This window comes from Dipodomys spectabilis, unplaced genomic scaffold (assembly GCF_019054845.1).
Source record: "Dipodomys spectabilis isolate Male_0828 unplaced genomic scaffold, ASM1905484v1 ptg000557l, whole genome shotgun sequence".
NCBI lineage: Eukaryota > Metazoa > Chordata > Mammalia > Rodentia > Heteromyidae > Dipodomys > Dipodomys spectabilis.
The window spans coordinates 1,031,891-1,054,623 of NW_024871234.1; the positions used below are offsets into that span (position 1 = coordinate 1,031,891).

General features: G+C 38.2%; 1 pseudogene; it reads left to right on the forward strand.

Annotated features, from left to right (window-relative positions):
- Positions 1-21,206: 21,206 nt before the first annotated feature.
- On the forward strand, positions 21,207-21,306 carry LOC122100052 (annotated as a pseudogene).
- Positions 21,307-22,733: the final 1,427 nt, after the last annotated feature.

Below are 22,733 nucleotides of genomic sequence, written 5' to 3' on the forward strand. Positions count from 1 at the left end.
AATGAAATATAACTAGAAAAAATTTAGTCCCTGAAAGCAATTAATCCTGATTAAAACATTGTCATGTACTAGAAATCATAAATGCCTGAAGCAGTTCTGGCACTATCACATTTTATATATTCTGCATACAATCTTTTCTTTTCAAGAGCATTTGATTGTTATTGTTTTGGAATTATGGTTAATATTTATTTGACTGCTATTTTTAAAGAATGCATCACTGGTTCTCTTTTTCTAACTTTTTTGGGTCTAATCTATTTTTGAAAGAAAGGCAGCCATTTGAATTACATGAACTGCTTATTGAAGTTGAATCAGCATGGAGAGGAAAGGAAGAAAATTGATGACTTTGTGGGTATATCACATTAAAAATGTATCTACAAGCTATTTATCTTAAAATCGTCTATTTTTCATTATATAAGATTCTGATATAATTTAGTCTCTCAACTCACACATTGTTAATGCAGTCTTGTTTCATGCCTCCCAAAAACAAACAACAAATTACTATTTATTTTTAAATTCATTTATTTAAAAAATATATTTTTAAAAAATTAGTCGAGGGAAATGGTTTATTAGATATTTAGAGTCATGTTCAGACTCTAAGGTGAAAGCCAGAGAGGGGAAAAAATCCTGATTTTATTCTTCCTTGAGCCACTCTGATTTATTTCATCTGTTTCTGAAAGAATGAAATTCTTGATTTGAAGCCTTTTGCTTGATATCCACAATGAGTCATTCTTCCATTATTAATAGAATTTGGAGAAAGGATGAGAATTCACACTAGAAATAGGAGAAGAGGGAAAGAGAAGAAGAAATCTAGATATTTTATTCTTCCTCATCACAATCACAAGGTCTGGATAATGATAATGGATATTAGATACAATGCTCTAGAGTGATTAAACACATCTATAGAAAAGATAACCCTACAAGTGATCACATGGAGAATGCTTATTTATAAAATATTATAATAATTTCCTACAGAAAATGTTATCTATTTGTTAAGTTCTTGGTTAGGATTTGTTTAATTCTGGTGTGCTATAGTCAACTATCATAATGGTATACAAGGATGGTAAGAAACTAACATCTTAATATCACATTCTAATATTAGCTTAATTCTGCCTGTGTTATATGTATGAGGCTGTATTTGAGTTTTGCTTCAATTTCACATGCTATATTCTTCCAGTATATAAATTGAAGGAAGACTCCCTCTGAAATATGCTATTTTTATGGCTAAGGGAAAACAAGTCAGCTTTTAGACACAGACAATGAGATAGAAATCTTCCCCTAGAAATAATCTTTCTCCAATTCTGGTTCACTTTTGTAAGCTGAAATAACTCACATAACCCATTTTTACATTGCAGGTAGAGGTAAATCTCACCTACAGAAGCTGATGCAACACATAGAGTAATATACCAAGATATGCAACACTTGAGATAAAGAGAAAAAAAAGAGAACTATAATACAATCAATCATACTTGTGCTCACATGTTCTGCAAGAAGGAAGGTATTATGTACCTTTGTTTCTAAAACTACTGAGATCTTCAAATCATGTCTTTTATGCTTGGATGTTACAGGAATTAGAGAACATTTTGATACTGAGACAGCATAAAATCTCGAAGAAAGCTGGACTAATCATTTCAATACTACCTTTTGTTCTCCAAGAAAATAAACCATTTTAAAGACAATACTTTATAATTTCTTACCTAGTATCTTCTATTTTCCAGAAATGGATTTTGTTAATATATGTGACTATCCAACAGAATAAATATCTTCATTTATATGCATCTTTTGCAGACAGCAAGTCAATTAGATGTAAGTGTGAGTTCATCAGTAGCACTTTTTCAAACTGCAAAACTTCGTTTAAATAGAGATACAGGTGGACCCATTGCAACAATGAGATGTACAAGACGTTATGTCGAAAAATGAACTTTACAATTTTGGTGTGGGAGGGTAGCGGGGAGGATTGGGTGGGGGGACAGGGGGAGGATGGGAAGGGATGGGAAGGGGAATCAAAAGAGGAGGCTACAATGCTTGCTAAGAAATGTACTCATTATTTGCCCATGTAATTGTAACCCCTCTGTACAGTATTTTCACAATAAAAATAATATAAAGAAGAAAAATAAATAAATAAAACTGCAAAAAATTTGGACAAGGAGATAATACATATATTTTTTCCATCATCAACTACCAAATCCTCCTTCTTCCTTCCTAAGAAACACACCCAATTAATAAAAAGTCATAGATATTTGGCTCTTGATCTTGAAAATGAAAGCAGAATGTTATGGATGTCTGAGATGATAGTTAATAATGTTTTACATAGTAATGTCACATGCAACAACCCTATGAATCCTGCAGGTCATAACGCTACTTCCTTAGTGATGTAATAGGAATGTCAGCTTTACTGGATGTAGTATTGTTTTCCACTTCCTTTCCTACCACCGGACCTAAATTATAATACATATTATGGGTGTGTTCTCTTCTTTTTCTGATAAGATTTGCTAAGCGTCTGTCAATCACTTTGATTTTTTCAAAGAATCAACTCTTTGTTGTGTTGATTCTTTCTGTGTTTTTTTTTTAATTCTAATTCATTTAATTCTGATTTAATTTTAATTATTTGTTTTCGTCTACTGCATTGGGGTTTATTTTACTGCTCTTTTGCAAGGAGGGCCAGATGTCTCATTAAATTTTTGGTTTCAGATCTCTCCAATTTGTTGATGTAAGAACTGAGAGCTATAAACTTGCCTCTGAGTACTACCATTGCTGTTTCACAGAGGAGCTGGTAGTTTGTATGCTCATTTTTGTTGAATAACATGAACACTTGAATTTCCTTTCTAATTTCTTCCATGAACCAATAGTGATTCAGCAGTCTGTTGTTCCGGGTCCTTGAGTTGTTACAGGACCCTCTTTGGTGTTTTTTAGTGTTGAGTTCTAATTTTATTCCCTTGTGTTCTGATAGAAAGCAAGGTATAAATTCAATGTATCTGAATTTGGACAAGTTTGCTTTGTGGACTAAAATGTGGTCTATTTTGGAAAATGTTCCATGTGCTGCTGAGAAAACCATGTATTCTGATGCTGCTGGTTGAAATATTCGGTATGTGTCTGTTAAATCTAATTTACCTATGCAGTTGTTTAGGTCCGCACTTTCTCTTTTGAGTTTTTGCCGAGTTGATCTATCTAGTGGGGAAAGTGGTGCGCTAACGTCCCCAACAATTAATGTCCTTGGATCTATTTGGGATTTGAGGGAAAGTAGTGTTTCTTGGATAAATTTGGGTGCTCCGTTGTTTGGTAAGAAGATATTTAGAATTGTAATATCCTCCAGAAGGAGATATCCCTTAATTAGTGTGTAGTGACCTTCTTTATCTCTTCTCACTAGTTTTAATTTGAAGTGTATTTTATCTGATATTAGTATTGCAACTCCCACTTGATAATGGGGGCCGTTTGCTTGGTAGATTTTGTTCCAGACTTTCATATTGAAAATTTTTTTGTTTTTATGAGCAAGACGTGTATCCTGAAGGCAGCAGATGGAAGGATCTTGCTTTTTAATTGAACTAGACAGTCTATGTAGCTTAATTGGAGAGTTAAGTTCATCAATGTTGAGAGATAGGACTGAGAGGTATTAGGGAGTTCCTGCCATTTTATCCACCTTCTTGGGGGCTGAGGCAACTGAGTTCTTCCTATGCTTCTTGGATTCTCAGTTTGGGTTTAGTTTCTTGGCCTTTATTGTGGTCTTGTTGGTTTTCTATGTGTAGGACATCTTTAAGAATCTTTTGTTGGGCTGGTTTGGTGGAGATAAATTGTTTAAATTTTTCATTGCTATGGAAGGACTTTCTTTGACCTTGGGTTATGAATGAGAGTTTAGCTGGGTATAGTATTCTTGGTTGATATTTGTTTGTCATTATGGCATGGCATACATCATTCCATGGTCTTCCTGCTTGAATTGTCTCTGCTGAGAAATCTGAGGTGATTCTAATTGGTTTCCCTTTATAGGTGATTGATATTTTCTCCTTGACAGCTTTAAGGATGTTTCCCTTGGTCTGAATTGATCCTGCGAGGATTATACTGTGAGAGTGGGATGTCCTGTTTTGGCCATGTCTATTTGTACTTCTAAAAGCTTCTTGTATCTTAATAGGCCTATCTTTTTGCATGTTTGGGAAGTTCTCTGCTAGGATCCTGTTAAACAAATTTCCTATACAATTAACTTCTGATTCTAGGTGCTCCTCTACATCCATTATCCTCAGATGAGGCTTTCTGATGGTGTCTTCCATGTGTTGAATAGATCTATCGTATTTCCTGGATTTTTCTTGAATGGTTGTATGTTCTTTCGCTATAATATCTAGGCTGTCTTCAATCCCCGAGAATCGATCTACTATCGAGACTTTCTACTTTGTTATTTATTTATTTTCCTTCTAGTTGGTTGGCTTTGATGGCTTCCAATTCTTTGTTGGAGCTTTGTTTTAGAACTTGGATGAACTTCTTTACTTCCTTAATTTGTTGTTCAGTGTTTATTCTCAAATCACTTAGTTGATTGGTTATGGTTTCCTTGGACTCCCATTCCTTCTGTTGGGTTCCAGTCAGCGTTCCCTTTGTGGACTTCCTGACTTCTTTCAGCTCTCTGTTTATAGATTCCATGGATGCGTTTAGTGATCTTTGTGTATTCTCATGCTGCTCTCTCAATTCCTGTATCACTCTTTGATTAGCTTCCTTATGTTCACTCAATTCCTGTAGTTCTCTTTGAGTGTTCTCAGCCTCCTAACACCATTCCTGACTTTCTCTTTGTCTCTTCTACGCCAATTCCCGCAATTCCTGTCTATCTCTTTGACTGATCTCAGCCTGCTCACACCATTCTTTTATTTCTCTTTGAGTGTTCTCAAGCTGCTCATACAATTCCTGTATCAGTCTTTGAATAGCTTCCTCAGGCTCATGATATTCCTGTATTGACCTTTCATTTGTCTTCTCTCTCTCCCTATCACGCTCACATGAAGTCTTTGCAGGTTTTCAATCTTTTCATTTACCATGTTTACCAGTAGTGTTTGCAGAGCTTTTTGGGAACTCTCCTCTGGATTATTCATTTTCTGTTCTGTCCCCTGATTACCATGAGTGGGAGTTGAGATACCCGGATTTACCATTTTTCTTGTGTTTTTCAGGTTTGTTCTGCCCATTTGGGATGAATGAAACACCAGTTTTGTGCTAGAACACTATCTTAAGGCAAGCAACAACCAAAGTCTGTAGTTGCAAAGTAAAAAGTCTGCAGATACAATCTAGTTCAACAGATATATCTATTCAACATCAAACAACTATGTATTAGTGTGCTGCGAACTGCAAAGAAGAATTTGGCAAAGCAGACATTATTAGGTTAAGGGAGATATGTGGGTAAAAATAGGAATAGAGGGATGTGGAAATGTAGAGGGAGAGTTAACTTGACTAAATACTAATATCTAAGTGGGAAATAGGTTGGATAGAATGATAGTAGAGAGAGAGAAAAAAAGAAAAAAGGGCAAGAAAAAATAGAAACAAAAATTAAAAATTAAAAGTGAAACACATAAATTATGCAAATTAACAAAGTAATATTCAGAGAAGAACGAGGATAGGATAAGAGAAGGGGAGGGATAAATATCATATAGGTACATAGAAGTAATACTGTTATTAAGGAATTTAAGTCTAAGAGGTTTTGAACTGAGTAATAAATTTCTGGATTAAATGTGTACAAAATGGGGGTTAATGTCTAATAATCGACTACGGGTATATCTGAGGATGAGCAGGACAGCAATTAAGTCACACAAAGACGAACGAAAGAGAAGAAAAGTGAAAAGAATGAGAAACAAAGAAAGGAAGGAAGAAAGGAAGAAAGAAAGAAAGAAAAGGATCAAAAAGTCTGTAGAGCTAAACAAAAAAATGAATAAAAAGAAAAAAAAGAAAAAATCACACACACACACACACACATATACCCTTAAAATAAAAAGTATAAGAGCAAGAAAAAAGGAGTTAATAAAAAATATTTTTTAAAGATAAAAATTAATTTTAAAAAGTTTAAAAAAATAATGAAATGTACAAAAAAAGAATTCTTTGATATTTTTTGGTGGGGATGGGTAGATCCTGTATCTCCCTTGTGTCTGTAACTGTCTCTTGTTGGAGTCTCTGGTCTGCTTGTGGTGTTTGATTTTCCTGTGGCTTGGTTGGTCTCTTAAGCCAGTTTGTTTGAGCAGGCAGAAAAATGATCTGCTTTACCCAGAATTTTGTGATCCTCCTCCCAGGCTAGTTCAATGAGAAGGAGATCTGCTTTGAGTTTCACAAAAGAGGGAGATGGCTGTTTCTTCTAGTTTGGAGATGCTGTGATGAGGCTAATTTCTGGTAGGGTGGAGGCCTTTTAGCAAACAGTAGCTTTTCCCTGGGGGGCTAGCTTCTGAGACACTGACAGAGCCCAGCCTGGAGCCATTCTCAGGGTTTATGTTTACTGAATGTCAATTGATTGTCAAGGCTACTATAGGGAGGGGCAGCCTCTGGCTCTGTTTATCCAGTGAAGAAAGCCACTCCTGGGGCTGGTGGAGCTTTCTCAGCTGTGCTGTGTCACTTTCTGCTGGGTGTAGCTGAGCCTGGAATGTCAGAATAGGATCCTGTGACCTGGTAAATGACTCTTGTTTTCTTTCAAGGCCTGAGTTGGAGCTAGCTGCTCAGCCAGGCCTCTGTCAGTATCAAAGATGGAGATCTCTGGTAGCGGGGAGGGGAGGGATGTTCTTACCTCCTCTGCTCCCTGAGAAGGAGTGAGGATGTCAGGCTTCTACTCATGCCAGATTCTTGGTTCTTGGGTCGTCTCTGGTATGCAATCTGCAGGATGAAGATGTCTATTCCTTGTCAGTTCTTCCTGGTGTTGAGTAGAATCAACTCGCCTGCTGCATCTGGAGTCGTTGTCCTGGACTCTCTGTGTTGCAGGTATGGCGGCTATGGCCGCCACAGCAGCCACTGCTGCCACAGCGGTGGCTGCTGACAAGTGCACAGATCTGTTTCCTTGCCTGGATTTTCTCTCTCTGGCCTAACTCTGTGTACTGTGATGGCACACTTGGTGTGATTCTCTGGCTTAGGACTGTTCACTGGAGCACTAAAACTGCTTTCTATGCGAGAGCTTGTTTAGCCTCCAGCTTCTCCTCTGCCATCTTCCTGGAACTCCTGTATGTATTTTTATTTTGTCAAGCACTGAGCTTGAACTCAGGTAGTGGCAGTTCTGCCTCAGGTTTGATCACTCTAGGCTGGGGTGCAGACACTGGACCCATAGCCGAACCTGGGTTCCTGGGTCCCAATGGCTGACCGGAAAAAAAATTTAATGCAAAACAGAAAAAACACTGGCAATTTGCAGATGGCTGCCAATTTTACATTTTTTTCTTTGCTGGTGACCATACTGGGTCTGAATGACACAGTTGAAAAATGTTGGTAACCTGGCATTGCTGAAAGCTGGCAGGCTACCAGGGAAGCCATAGGCCAACACAGCAACATAAGCCCTGTGTTTGAAGCCTGGTCCTGACCCCTAAGAGATCTAAGAGTCTCGTTCCTAGTCATAGGAATACCGATGGAAGATTATGAATAGCAAGGTTGAACTAGTTATTTCTGAATACTACTATACAATTAGAGTGATTTTAGGAGGCCAATTGATTTTAATGAATGCTTTTTGACACATTCAAAGAATACTATTAATTACATGTATGCTATAGTTTCAGGACAGTGGTTGATTTAATTAATAATTCATTAAGGCTGAAAACAATAATATTAATTACATGAAGGCATAATAAACACCCAAGAATTGGCAGGAATGTAGCCTATATAGCTGAATAATGTGTAGACATCTCCTGCACTCTATAATGATCTATATTTATTTGTGTACTACTATCTGCATATCAATGTGTTCTTATTTCGTCAACTCTTAGGGCTCAATCTCAGGTGCTGGAAATGCTAGTCAGCTTCATATGCGCCAGGCTGGCATGCTGACACTTACCCATTAATAAATTGGGCTTTGTAGACTGTGAGTTCAGATGTGAGAAGCCGAGCGTGAAACATGTTTTCTTTTTCTTTGAAAGTGCTCGGTGACAGGTAGGATGTATAATTCAGATGCAAATCTATATGCTATGTAATAGGATGTAATAAATGTAAAAAATGTCATAGGTGGAAGAATTGTCATTACAATAAATGAAAAACAGATTGAATTAGTAGGGAATCATTGTAGGATAAAATTAGACACAAAAATTATAGGACGTGGATTAAGTTTAATATTTTATTAAGCATTGACAGAATAAAAATTTCATGGAAACACAAATACCTAATAATTGGTAGTAACACACGATGCATAATTTAATAATATATAGGAATATGTCTCATTCTATAAAATACATAACTATAGTAGGAATGTACGTACATATGTGATAAACAATAACAGGATATTGAGTAATTTTAATTAATGCTTTATTAATTGTTAACTGGGACACATCATTAAATGGAGACATAATTTAATACCTAATAATTGGTAGTAATACTATCTATAGTTTAATAATATGCAGACATCTCTCTTTTTGTGTATATAATATTTTTATACAACAATCTCTATCTATTTATATCTCATTCACTCCTGGTGCTCAGTGGTTGAATGTTCACCGAGGAAGCATGAAGCACTGGGTTTGATTCCTCAGTGCACATAAACAGAAAACCCAGAAGTTCTGCTGTCTTTCATTCAATTGTGTGCTAGCCTTGAGCACAAACGCTTAGGAACAGGGTCAAAGCGCATACTCAAGCCCCAGGACTGCCGCAAAAAAAAAGTAGAATGTTTTAACTGCAACTATAGAAGGGCAAGAAGGACAGGACTTCAAATACCTCATCACAGGGCAATCTAGTAGTCTGGGGCTGACAGATTCCACCTAACCTGACTTAGCCAGATGTAAACTGCTGCAACATAGATCCATGGGTTATCCCCATCATCCTGGTTACCCTGGCTTATCCCCATATCCTGGGTGCTCAGGGCCTTTAAAACTTGGCAGGAAGTCTGCTAGAATCTTTGAAGTATGGCTTGAAGTGGTAGAGCTCTAGTCTTGATCAAATGTTATTAGAATAGTATCCTCATGTTTTGAGTTCAAGCCCCATGGCTAACTCCTCCCCCAAAAAAACCACCACACTAAACCATTAGATGTGAACTTGTGTGGTTTGTGAACTGTTCCTCAAAGAATGATGATACTGATAAAAGCACCCTAATTCTAATGAAAGCTTGTGGAATAGAGCTAGGTGCTGAGTCCTTCACAAGGTGCAGTTTGCTGCATCCTGCATTGGGTGCTGTGTGCTGAGTCTTTCAAAGGATGCTGTGTGCTAAGTCATGCAAAGAGTGCAATGTGCTGTGTCCTTCAAAGGGTGCATTCTTTCTTCGGGTCCTTATAAGATCTCCACAACTGAGATGATTATGCAGACAAGAATATTGAGGCTCATTTATGTCCCCATGGCAGGGACAAAGATGTATTACTGAAGACTAGTAAGTTGTATCCTGCAGACAATTGTTTTGTTTTGTTTTTTTCTCAGTCATGAACCTTGAACTCATGGTCTAGGTGCTGGCCCTTACCTCTTGGGCTTATGACTAGCGCTCTACCACGTGGAGACATGGATCCCCTTATAGCAGAGGCCAAAGCCTAGGGGTCTATAGCCAAGGACTGTCATCCTGCCTTCTCAGAAAGCTGAGATCTGAGGATCTGGGTTCCAAACTATCCCAGACACAAAAGCCTATTATCTCCATGAGCCTATTATTTCCAATTCACCACTAAGAAACCCGAAGTGGAATCTGGGTGCTTGTTGCTCATGTCTGTCATCCTAGCTACCCAGTAGGATGAGATCTGAGGATCATGGTTCAAAGCTAGCCTGGGCAGGAAAGTCCTTCAGACACTTAGCTCCGATGGACCCCCCAAAAAGCTGAAGTGGTGTTTGGTCAAGTGGTAGAGCACAAGACTTGAGGAGAAGAGTTCAAGGACAGTACCCAGGCCCAGATTTCAATTCCTACAACAATAAAGAAAAGACAGAAACAAACTAACAAACCTGAAGTAGAGGGCTGGGAATGTGTAGAGTGTAGATTGCTTTGCATATATGAAACCCTGGGTTTGATTTCTCAGGACCATATCACTAAAAAGAAGCCTGAAGTGTCTCTGTTGCTCAAGTGGGAGAGGAGTATCCTTGTACAAGAGAAAATAGGTACAGTGCTCAGGACCTGAGTTCAACCTCCTGTGCACACACGGGCTCATGCACACATACACACACACACACACACACACACACACACACTCACAGACTAGAAGTGGTGCTGTTAGACAAAATGGTAAAGCACCGGGCTTCTACACTGAGCTCATGATCAGCACCCCAGCCCTGCTTTCAACCCCCAAACCTAGCCAGCCAGGGCCTAACTTGGAGAGGTCAAATGTTTCAAAACCTGAAGAGATTCAACAGCCCTAGATGACAGGAAGCTTTGTGATATCAGATATGTGCTTGGATTTCCCAAGCTTCCAGAAACCTAGGAGAGACATCATAGGCACATCATCGTCCTCAGTGAAACATTTCATGAGTTTCAGTGCCCCAGTTGTCTGCCAGAAGGACTGCTGAATTATATTGAGCACTGTATCTGAACACCGGAATATAGTCTCACAATGGCAGGATAAGTGCACAGGACTTGGCCTGCCACGGGAGATGGCACAAATGGCTTCCTGTCAAACCAGAGCACTGGGGAAAGAAATAGATTGGGCCAAAATTAGACCTTTATCCTGACCTTCAGAGCCCACTCACACTCATTCTCACAATCTGACACAGATGGAGTTGTTTGTTACATAGCTGTACAGAAGTGAGGCCTTTTGTCTGCATGTCCAGACAATGAGGGAGACTTCTTCCAGCAGGCCTGGGATGCAGAGAAACCCTCAGGCTATACTGGGAACAGTGAGGGGAGCCGCAGAACATTCACTTTCATGAAAGCAGTCTCTGTTATGAAATCATTTTATTGGATACAAATTTTCTAGCTTGGTGCCATTCATCGTAACTACTCTAGAGCTTCACCTATAGGAATACATACATACATACATATACAAAGATATGGAGGTACAGGTTATTTTTGAGGGGGCAGGTCCTGGTGTTGAACTATGAGCCTAGGCATTGTTCCTGAGATCCTTTTGCTAAAGGGTAGTGCATTAACCTTGAATCAAAACCCCACTTCTGGGTTTTTCTGTGATCTCTTAGAAATAACATTGTCATAGACTTTCCTACACTGGCTGGATTCAAACTCAGATTCTCTACATCTCAGACTCCTGAGGAGCTCAGATCACACAATGAGAAGCCACTGGCACCTTCTTTCTTTTCTTCTTCATTTTTTAATCTGGAAACCTGACTTCTTAACAGGGTCATACCAGTGTTATGAATTTATAAGGTAACTACCCAATGTCCTTCATAGCTGCTTTCTCTAAGAAGGATTTTCCTTCCTCATCTTACCATCTGTTCATAGGTTTGAAACCAAAAGTGAGAAATGAGTGTCACAGAATTTCTGTGCAAATGTCCACAGGACATGCCAGCTCTGTCAGTTACCATTGAGCTACAGCAATTTACTGTCTCAAGATGGGAGGACCAAAAGCTAGAGCGATCCTTATATTGTCTGCGTTGCTTCTTTTGCCTATAAAATGATCTAAAAATTAGGAGTGTTGTGTGTCTCCAACCTTAAGTATCTAGAATATACTAGAAGCATCTTCATACATCACTTTTCTAGTGTCTCTCGAGATTTAGACTCCAGGTTTGTGTGGAGGTGCTCCTTGGTGAATCCCTGAGGAAAGCCGCTTGAAACCTTTTGGAGAGATCACCCTTCAAAGTGAGCCTGAGCAGGAAGTCTGTGAGACTCTTATGTCCAATAAACCACCAGAAAAACAGAAGTGGAGCAGTGGACCAGAAGGTAGAGATGGAGCTTTGAGAGAGAAAGCCGAGCAGAAGAAACAGGCTAGACCAGGCTGGAAAGCCTGGGAGGCACTTATGTCCGATTAACGACCAGATGGCTGGAAGTGGAGCTGTGGCGGTGGTAAAGCCTCAGCCTTGGGAAAAACAGCTGAGGAACACATCAGGCCCTGAGTTTAAGCCATGGGATAGCCTCAAAAACGTTTTCAAAAAGAGAAGGCCACGTTTATGAATCAGTGCCCTACTTACTTATGTGTGTATATTACCTCCCTGAGTTCAAACACACTGTATGCAATGATGCTTCTCTTATTTATTTATTTATTTATTTTTCAGATATGATCCCTTGCGCTTACTGCATCATCCTCTTCATGTCAGACCCATTGCTTTCTCTTCCAGGGTTCCAGGCCTGTGTCCTTATATGATGCACACTGAAGATCTCAGCAGTCTTTATTTACATTTTATTATGAGGACAATGCAGGAACAGTAACAAATCAGGCAGGGGTACACAAGATAGGGTTTCTTAGAAGTAACCAGTCTTCAGAAAATTAAACTTGAGGAAGTAAAATGGTAGCATACTTATGTAAAAACTACCAATAAGAAAAATATGAGGGGGCTGGGAATGTGGATTAGTGAGAGAGTGCTTGCCTAGCATGCAAGAAGCCCTGGGTACGATTCCTCGGTAGCACATACACAGAAAAGGCCAGAATTGGTGTTGTGGCTCAAGTAGTAGAGTGCTACAGACAGTGACCAGGCCTTAAGTTCAAACCAAGACCTGGCAAAGAGATACCTAGGTAGGTAGGTAGATAGATAGGAAGAAAGAAAGAAAGAAAGAAAGAAAGAAAGAAAGAAAGAAAGAAAGAAAGAAAGAAAGAAAGAAAGAAAGAAAGAAAGAAAGAAAGAAAGAAAGAAAGAAGGAAGGAAGGAAGGAAGGAAGGAAGGAAGGAAGGAAGGAAGGAAGGAAGGAAGAAAAAAGAAAGAAAGAAAGAAAGAAAGAAAGAAAGAAAGAAAGAAAGAAAGAAAGAAAGAAAGAAAGAAAGAAAGAAAGAAAGAAGGAAAGGAAGGAAGGAAGGAAGGAAGAAGGGAAGAAAGGAAGGAAGAAAAAAGAAAGGAAGAAAGAAAGGAAGAAAGAAAGAAAAAGAAAGAAAGAAAGAAAGAAAGAAAGAAAGAAAGAAAGAAAGAAAGAAAGAAAGAAAGAAAGAAAGAAAGAAAGGAAGAAAGAAAGAAAGAAAGAAAAAAAGAAAGAAAGAAATATGATAGTTTAATCTTTGGACGTCAGGAGGAAAGAAGGGAACACTTCCCAGTTAGGAGACCTTTTGCAGTGTGCCTTCACATAACCACAGAGCAGGAAGACTGTCTCTTTCCCACTTCTCAGGCAACCAAGGGCCCCAGAGTCAAGAGGGCAGAGCTAGGTTCTAAGTCATGTGCTTGGAGACAAAATAGAAACAGTCCTGCCTCTAGTTAGTCTGGGGATTTGCATTAATTATGTGGAAAATGAAGGAAGGAGAATGGACTGGCAGAGGTAGAAGGGTCTTCAAATCTGATAGATGGAGAGTCAAAAACCCACTCCCTAAGACCAGAGAGCAGGGTTTTTCTACTCTGTTCCTCCCCTCTCCCCCCCCTAAACTGGCTCTCTATTGGTAACCTAAAGGTAGCCTGAGTCTCCCTTCACATGAGGGAGGAAGGTTAATTAGTCATTGTTTGAAGAGGCCGAGTAAAGCCTGACCCTGGTGTAACTTTAACAAATGTTACAGGTTTTCCCCATTGCTGGTTGTGCCTGGAATAAATGAAGTGGTTTTGCAGCTCACTTCCCTGTTGAGTGTGTACGTTCTGCCTCCTAATCCTGTAGGCCTGGTCTCTGCACCTAGCCTGGATTTTGGAACTGTTTTCTGTCCTTCAATAAGAGAGTTACACTGGAGTTCTTCCTGCTAACAGAGCTAGGGCTCTGAATCCAGGATAGGTCAATAATGTTTCTTTCCTTCTTCTATAGCTCGAGTACTATAAGAACATTTAATGTGCAAGTAAATTCTCATCACCAAGGGAGACACACGAAGCTCTTGAATATCTGACCTTTCAGAAGTGGAAGTCATTTTGTCATAGATTTCCTGCCCTGGCTGGCTTCACCCTGTGACCCGGAGACCTCAGCCTCCTGAGCTAGGGTGATGGGCATGAGCTACTTGTGCTCTGCTAGGTTCAGAACTGTAATGACATTGACAATACAAGTCAACTGCTTATCACAAAGGGCTTGTGGAGCAAGCCTTTTAACCTTGGACCTTTAAGAACCCTGTAGGACACAATATTACAATGTTACAGTCTGAGAGGATGGGCATATGTATGTGCTACACTTGAACCTTGAGCTCTGAGTCCAATTCTGGTGTACATCAGTGTTCATCTTCCAAAGAATATTCTCGTAATTAGCAAATAGGAAAAATATTTTAATTAACCCTCACTCTTTTTCCAGTTGTGTGTCTCGAACTCTAGCCTGGGCACTGACCCTGAGCCCTTCAGCTCAAGGTGAACACTCTAGCACTTAATCCAAAATGCCAGATGGGCTCTTTTGGTGGTTCAATGGAGATAAAAATCTAACAGGCTTTCCTTTGGACTGTGGTCTTCAGCTCTCAGCCTCCCGAGAAGCTACGGTTCCACTTATGAGCCACTGGCATCTGGCCTATGGTTTTAGACAGTCCTGGGCTTGATTTTAGGGCCTGGGTACTCTCTCTGAGCTTCTTTTTCTCAAGGCTAGCCACTTGAGCTACTCCATAGCTTCTGGCTTTTTCTGAGTATGTGCCACTGAGGATTCAAACCCTGGCATTCATGCATGCTGAGCAAGCACTTTACCACTAAGCCACATTTCTAGCTCCACCTTCACAATTTTATACCTCACTTGCCTATCCTCAAGAAAAGGCTTCTGAGTATAAATCATCTAAAGAAAACCCGATAGGAAGTTTCCAAAGATAAATAAGACAAAGCTCATACTTGTGAGAGACTCTAATCATGTGAAGACTGTGACAAATGCTTCCATTTAATTATGTATTATGTTTCAACACTTAATAAAATATTAATGAAAATGAGTCAATGTCCTAAATTATTGGGTATAATTTTATAATAGATGTGCAAAATGTAATAAATATTATGTGTATAAAATACTAAATACATTAATCAATAAATAAATAAATCAAAGAAAAATAAAATACAAAATCATTCTTTTTCTGTGGGGGTCCGGTTGTGTGGCTTGAACTCTGGGCCTGGGTACTGTTCCTCAGCTCTTCAGCTCAAGGCTAGCACTCTACCACTTGAGCCACAGCGCCATTTCCAGATTTTTTCTTTTTGCTTATGTGGTGCTGAGGAATCGAACCCAGGGACTCAGGCATGCAAGGCAAGTGCTCTACCACTGATCCACCTGAATCATAATATGAAATTAACATACATATGTAAGTATATATATCATATATTACACATGTATAGAGATATTTTTCCATTTCAAGGCCTTCATTCAGGCCCTGGGAACTCTAGCCTGAATTTCTTTCCTCATGGACAGTGAGCTTCGCCTTCACCCATGTTGCAAAATTGTTACCTGGACGGTGAGCTCATATCCTAGCAATGGCAGAAATACTGGCCCCAGTTCCAAGACAGTGACTTAATTTTTTAATGGAAGCAGTTATGTTTATTCAGTTCCATACTGAACATTTTAAAAAGTGTAGAATTTTGTATAGCTATTCACTCAGATATACTTCCCTTACCTCCAAAATGCTTCTCTGAGAACTACATTGTTTGTCTTTGTTCATTTTTTATTGTAAAAATAGTTTACAGGAGCAAGGTAATGAGTAAATTTCATATTGAGCATTGTTACCTCCTCCTTTGTTTTCCCCCTACCATACCTTCCCTCCCATCTCCACAACTACTTCCCCCTGCTTAGGTCAGTGACTTAGTTTTCATTTTTGGTTGGCACAAGGTTTGAACTCAAGTAGTAGCAAATCTTCCCTCACATTGCTACAGATTTACCAAGACCCTGAGTTCAAATCCCAGGCTAGGAAAGAAAACTAGCAGAAATTCCAAACTAGGTAGATTTATTTTTTTAATTTAGTTAAATAATTATATTTTCTTTATTCTTTTTCTTTTTTTTCTTTTAGCCAACCATGGGGCTTGAACTCAGGTCATGGAAACTCTGCCTCAGCTTAGATCTCTCTCGGCTTGGGTGCAGCATCCAGAACCATAGCTGATCCTAAGATCCTAGGCCCAGGGGACTTTCTAGAAAAAAAAACTGGAAAGCAGAAAAAGTGGCAACCTTCAGGGGGCTGGGGTTTTATTATTTTTTTCTTTGCACAGTGACCATCCTGGGTTTGAATGACATGGCTGCAAAGTAGATATGACCTGCCATTGCTGATGGATTGTGGGCTATCAGTGAAGCCATAGGACAACCTGTGAACATAGGCCCTGGGTTCAAATCCCAGTCCTGACACCAATGGCAGGAGATCACAAGAGACTCATTCCTATGCATGGGAATATCCATTGAAAGAGTAGTTCATGCATCCGTCTAGTCTAAAATTGGATGCAATAGTCTTAGAATGCTGATTGATCTTAATGTATAGTTTATTAAGCATTAAAAGAATAATATTCCTTCAATGGTGGTATAATAAATACCTAAGAGTTGGTAGGAACGTAGTAGGTGTCATTCAATCATAGATAGACGGCTCTGGCCACTCTTTAAAAATATATATTTCTTTGTATATCACCGTCTGCCTATCCATGTATCGCTGTTTTGGCCAAATCTGGGGGTCAATCTCAGCACGTGGGAACCACTTAACAGCTTCATTGGCTAGAGGCTCCCATCCGCAAACTCACCCATTCATGAATTGGGCCTGCTAGGCCCTGAGATCAGATCCTAGCACTGCCAGGCATGATGGAGAACACATACATCTAAAATCTAGATTCTATGTGATAGGATGTAAACAATGTAATAAATGGTATAAGTGTTATCAGAGTCAATAAAATAAGTGATAAATAAATTAATAAAACAAGAAATAAAATGAATAAACGCACCAAACACAATATGGACTGAACATCTGAACGGAAGTATAAATCCTATCGTTAAGATGTATATAAGGAGTAACTTTTCCAGGACTGAGGCTTGAATTCAGTCCCCCTAGGAGGAGGGAATGGTGGGAGATCCTGAGATACTTGTTTCTGGACCTAGGAAGAGTCATGGCATGCGATCGATCTCATCCTTGAATGAGTAGTTTGTGCATGATGCGAGTAGGAAATGATACGCAAGACTCATGGGGTATAGATTATTTGTAAAGAAGAGTTAATGAAGCATGACAATAATCATCACAGACATGAAATGAATGCATCAGAAAATACCCAAATATAGGTACACACAGATTGGATTCCATCACAAGTCACCATCAGTCCTACTCTATACAAATATGTACTTATTTGCATTCTACCTTCTACTTATGAATGGATGACTATTGTGCTATCCCACTTTCCCCCCAGGGGGGCTCAAATTCAGATACTGGAAACGCCTAGCTCCTTTGTCGTTCACAGGCTGTTGTGCTCATATGGACCCATTCACCAATTGGGCCTGCTAGGCCCCGAGTTCAGATCCCAGCCCTGCCAAAAGATTCATCTTGATGTAAGATGCCAATGGTTGCATATGTTTTCCTTTCCTGTGCAAGTCTTGGGTCTCAGCTAGGACGGAGAATGCATGGGCCACCCTGTGGTCATGGGAATAAGTTGTTATCCATGTCAGCGCAGTTATACCTGTCATCATATACATGAGAAAATACACAATAATCCATGAATAGCATACAAAATAAACACAATAAGTACACTCAATGCACGATGCAGTCCCCACACGGATGTGAATATACATCCCATGTTTAAATGATGCATTGAGCACTATTTTGGCCTCCATGTGGCTCGATCTCAGTTCCTGGGAAGAGCCCATCTCCTTAGTGGCTCAAAGTCTGGTGTGATCACGTGGACCGATTGGGCAGTTGGGCCTCCTAGGCCCTGAGTTCGAAGCCCAGCAATGCCAAAAATTCACCCTGATGTGAGAAGCCAGTAATTGCACCTGTTTTCCTGTGCTGTGCAAATTCTGAGTATCAGCCAGCATGGAGAATATATAGGCAACTGATGTCAGCTTATATTTCCATAATTCATTCATCTGCAATAACAATTTGCAAGACTGGAGATGTGAAGCACTTAGACATGATTTTATTCTCGTTCATTTGGAAGATTAATCTTTAGTCAAAAGGAACGTTTAAAATTGGCCTAGAATTTATTCCTACCTGTTTTTATAAATGGCTTTGTACAATGGTATGTGATTATTTTATTTTACATAGGATAATTTTTTCTACTACCTATAAGTATTGGAAAAAGAAGAAAACTAAAATTTACTACTTAGAGGAATATGATAGAAATAGAAGACAGATTTTATGTTTGTCAAATCTCTCATCAGTACCTATATTCAAGACTTAAAGTCATATTTCTTACTATGTTACACAGATAGGGAAAATATATGATAAGGCAACACATGATAAGGCAACTATTAGTGACTTTAAAATGTACCTTCTTATGTGATGAAATTTACTTTATTAGCTAATATTTGGGTTTGAATTATGGGAGGCTGATCTATTTAACACATTTCTGGAAGGCACCTACTGAACAACACAAATGGTGGGGGGTAGTATTTCTGCACTTTAATGAATGGTTGAACTTGTTTGTTATTAGTGCTGGGTACGTAAATCAACTCTATTGTAACTTGCTCCCTACACTTGAAAACCTTGTAATGTCACTATCATCTACCTGTCAAGTGTTATTTTGGTGAATATGATTTTTAAAAGTTTATTTGAAAAGGAATATACTTTCAGGAGATTAAATGTAGGTTACATTGGTTTGAGAATGACATTTTTATACTACAGAACTAAGTTTTACTGAAGTACCAGTGTTTTGAAGCACTAAGGGTCTTCTCAATTAATGTTTTTCTAAATTATATTTGACCTCTAAATCAAGTTTTCCTAGTCTTGGTAGACCAATTATGATCTATCATTCCAGAAACTATTTTTTTGGCTGCACTAAAATCTTTCATTCATCATTAGGAGAAAGGTATTAAAAATAACCTTGTTCATTTGTGATTTTGTTCACTCATATGGGCTGGTCATCTGTAAATTGAAAGTTTGAATTACAGTACTTTCTCTCAGATTTTGTGATCTCATCTTTCATTTTAAGTTGCCTTGCATTTCACAATTGATTACTGCTAATTCTTGTAAGCAATTGAGGCCCTGAAATATTACAGAAATGAGAAATTGAGATGAGTCTTTAATTATTTTCAGTTGGCATATTGCATGGGTCTATGTGAGAAGTCATGCCCTTGTTATCTGATGATGCAGATAACTGGGACCTGGTATCGTAGGACCCGTGGGTCCTGCAGAAGAATAATAGCTTTTAGACATCATATCAGCAACATTTGGGTATAATCAGTAAGAATGCTTCAGAAATATGGAGAAAAACACTTAGGGACCAGCAAGTTAAAACAATAAACAGAGCATCAGAATAAAATCCCTTATAGATTAGCAGAAAACAATACTGTTATTTTACCATGTGTATTCAGAAGACCACGAACACTTAGAAGGTATCACAAGCTTATACTGAAGATATTGCATTGATACTTTTTATATTCTAATATATATTCTAAACCTAATTATTTATATTCCAATCTATTTATGGGAATAAATGTCAATATATTTGTCAAATTATCAATTCTAGTAAGATTCACTGTATGAAATTTAAAATCAGCACATATAAATATAAAATATATAAGTACATATAATATAAAAATTGTTTTGCATTGTTGTGTTGTGTTTAGGGAATCAAAGGCAACTCTGTTTTAAAGTATTATTCCAATATCTCTACCTCAGTTTTTGGTAGAGTTAGACTTAAAGCTTTACCATTTGTAGATATGCAGCCTAGAGGCAAGAGGAAACACTGTGATTAAAACATTACAAATTTAAGGCCTAATATCGAGGAGAAACATATGGACTTCTCCAGGAGCTATTGCAATATTTGGTGATAGAATGTCAGTAGTGTAAGTTCCTGCTTGGTTGGATGATAAACAGGTCAGGACAGTAGATAATCATGCATATGAACAATATTTTCACTTTCTTGGCTTTAGCTACTTTTGAAATGATACATATAATAAACAATTATGTTTTGATAAAATACCTTCCATTCTGAACAATTCTGTCTGAACTGTTCATCTCTCTATGATCCCTTGTAACTAAGATTATTTTTGTTCCAGTAAGACAATCCATGCTGTCAGTGTAAGATATTCTGGTTGGTCTGTTCCTACATGGAAGAAAGGTAAAGGTTCAGTGTCAACGTCTAGTGCGTTGGGGTCCCTGGGTAAGGGTCACAAAATCACCAGGACACAGGGGATGCAGAGTGCAAACAGCAATTGCCACTGCATGCTGTGCTTTATTGTTAGTGGGTATTTAAAGACTAGCAAGCATAATCTTTGCCAAGATTTGGTCAGAAAACATTCACACAAAAAATTTCCACAGATACATTTTTATTTAACCTATGAGAGAATGTCTAGGTATATTATTATCTAAACTATTTTAGAGCAAGCTCAAACCACTTCTCCAATCTCAGGAAAATGCTTGACCAGCTGTTCACCTATGCTTAAGCAAGCAGAAGAGCCACTTCCTCAGCTCCCAGGAGTCTGTGACATGTTTTGAGATAGGGAGAGGGAACATTTTCCCCCTGTACCCTGGCGTTCCAAGAGTTTTCCTAATCCCAAAAACAGTCTTCAGATAATCCCGAGGATGCAGTCTGCATCATTCTGCCCCCTCAACATAGACCCTGAGTCTTCACAGTTCAAGTAGACATTTGTCCCAGCAAGACCTCATTTGGGAAATTTTAAGCTGCAGAAAGTTAGAAGTAGCTCTTAAGCAAGGCTTACTTTGAATCCATTAGCTCCACAAAGCTAACTCAGTTGATAAATAAGTACTTGAAAAGCCACCACCTTTGGACTTATCTGTAAAGGCTTCAAAGTATGATCAAATTTAAAATGAAAACGACAAAATAGTCATTGACAAAAAAATTGTAAATGTGAGCAATCAACCAAACTATATAAGTTTTTTCCAGTGTACACAGAAATTTAGAGAAATAAGATCAATAGCATTTTTAGGAACAATAAGGGTTCCTTGTTACAAATAGGCAACCATGGATATATGCCTGTATAAAAATTAGATCATTATGTACTTAAATTTAGAGGATAGTACATGCTTCAGCAGCAGGTCTACCCAAATTACAACAATACAGAGATTAACATGGCACTTGCACAAGGATGATATGAAAATTTGTGAAGTATTCCATATTTTCCATTCTTCTGATTCAAGAAATGAAAAACAGTTATTAAAAAGTTGATTACAAAAATACAAGTGTAACAATACATGTAATTCATAGAATTAAATGTTAGTTTGACATCAGTGTATTAAATTTTCACCTTAGAAAGGCCTTTACATAGCATAACCGTTACAAAACTTGAAATTAGATAATATTGCCATTTTATCCCAAAGAAATAAAATAATATAAGAAACTACGAAAAAAAGGAGTCTTAAAATTCTTCTATATGGAATGCAATCTGAAAGGTCACATTTATTAATGAATCTATACATTATATAACAATGTAGAATTCAAAGTTTTATATCTAGGAGAGAATGAAATAGATTATGGACATTACACAAACATAGATATACTTTTTTCAGAAAAGCTCCAGGAACATCTTTAGTTTCTATACTATTCATTTCAACAGATAAGTTAAAATTATTTCTGATTTAAAGAATCACAAACTCTGCAGAAATCATTACAGATGTATACAAACAACTCTTGAATACATTTTGATATCAAAGTCATGCAATTCACTTGGAAGAATACCATGGAATACATAAATTTTTATAGTAAGATATTGTTGTTGCTTTGTATTGTGAAAAAAATTTGTAGGGACACAGAAGATGGACTGGCATTTTTGAAATTTAAGAAACTTAACCAAACCATTACGACATAGGAGAACAATTTGTACAGCCTTCGACAACTTCAAAGAGGTAGTGATACATACTTACCGTTTTGGCAATATCAAATGCAGTTTCTTCAAAGTTGTTCTTCAGACCTGGTTTGATATAATGGTTCAACAGAAGGAGATACAGAGTATCTTTGCTATTTCTATTCCCAGCAGCAAGATGCAAGGAGGTCAAGAGGCCTTGGGGATTGGTATCTGCATCATGATGAATTAATAAAGAAGCCATTCTGGTATTATTCCACATATAAGTACTGTGCAGGGGTGTCCAGCCATTCACAGTTATTGCATGAATATCTGCCTTGAGATACCAACTCATGGACAATGTCTAAGTGTCCACTCTAGGCTTCCCGATGAAGAGGGGTATACTCGTCCTCATCCCTAGTATTCATCTGGGTGGCCTTTTTGGAAAGTAGTGTTCACACCACAGTAAGCCGATAAATTTCGGCATCCCAAAGAAGAAATTTGCTTGGATCCTACTCCATTTTTTTCTTGCAATTGATACCATTCCTCATTTTTTCATCTTGTTCCTTGTCTTCGTCAGAATTGCCTAATCAGAGATTTTGAGTACCAGTGGGATAGTTCACATTGGTTGAACTGGTCAGAAAAAACTGGTGAATGTTCTGCATATGTTTTTTCACCATGATTTATTTTCTCTTTTTCCATTTTTACTATTCTAAATTATTCTAACTGGAGAGTAGTGAATTATAGGGAGCAGAGGAAAGATTTTCCT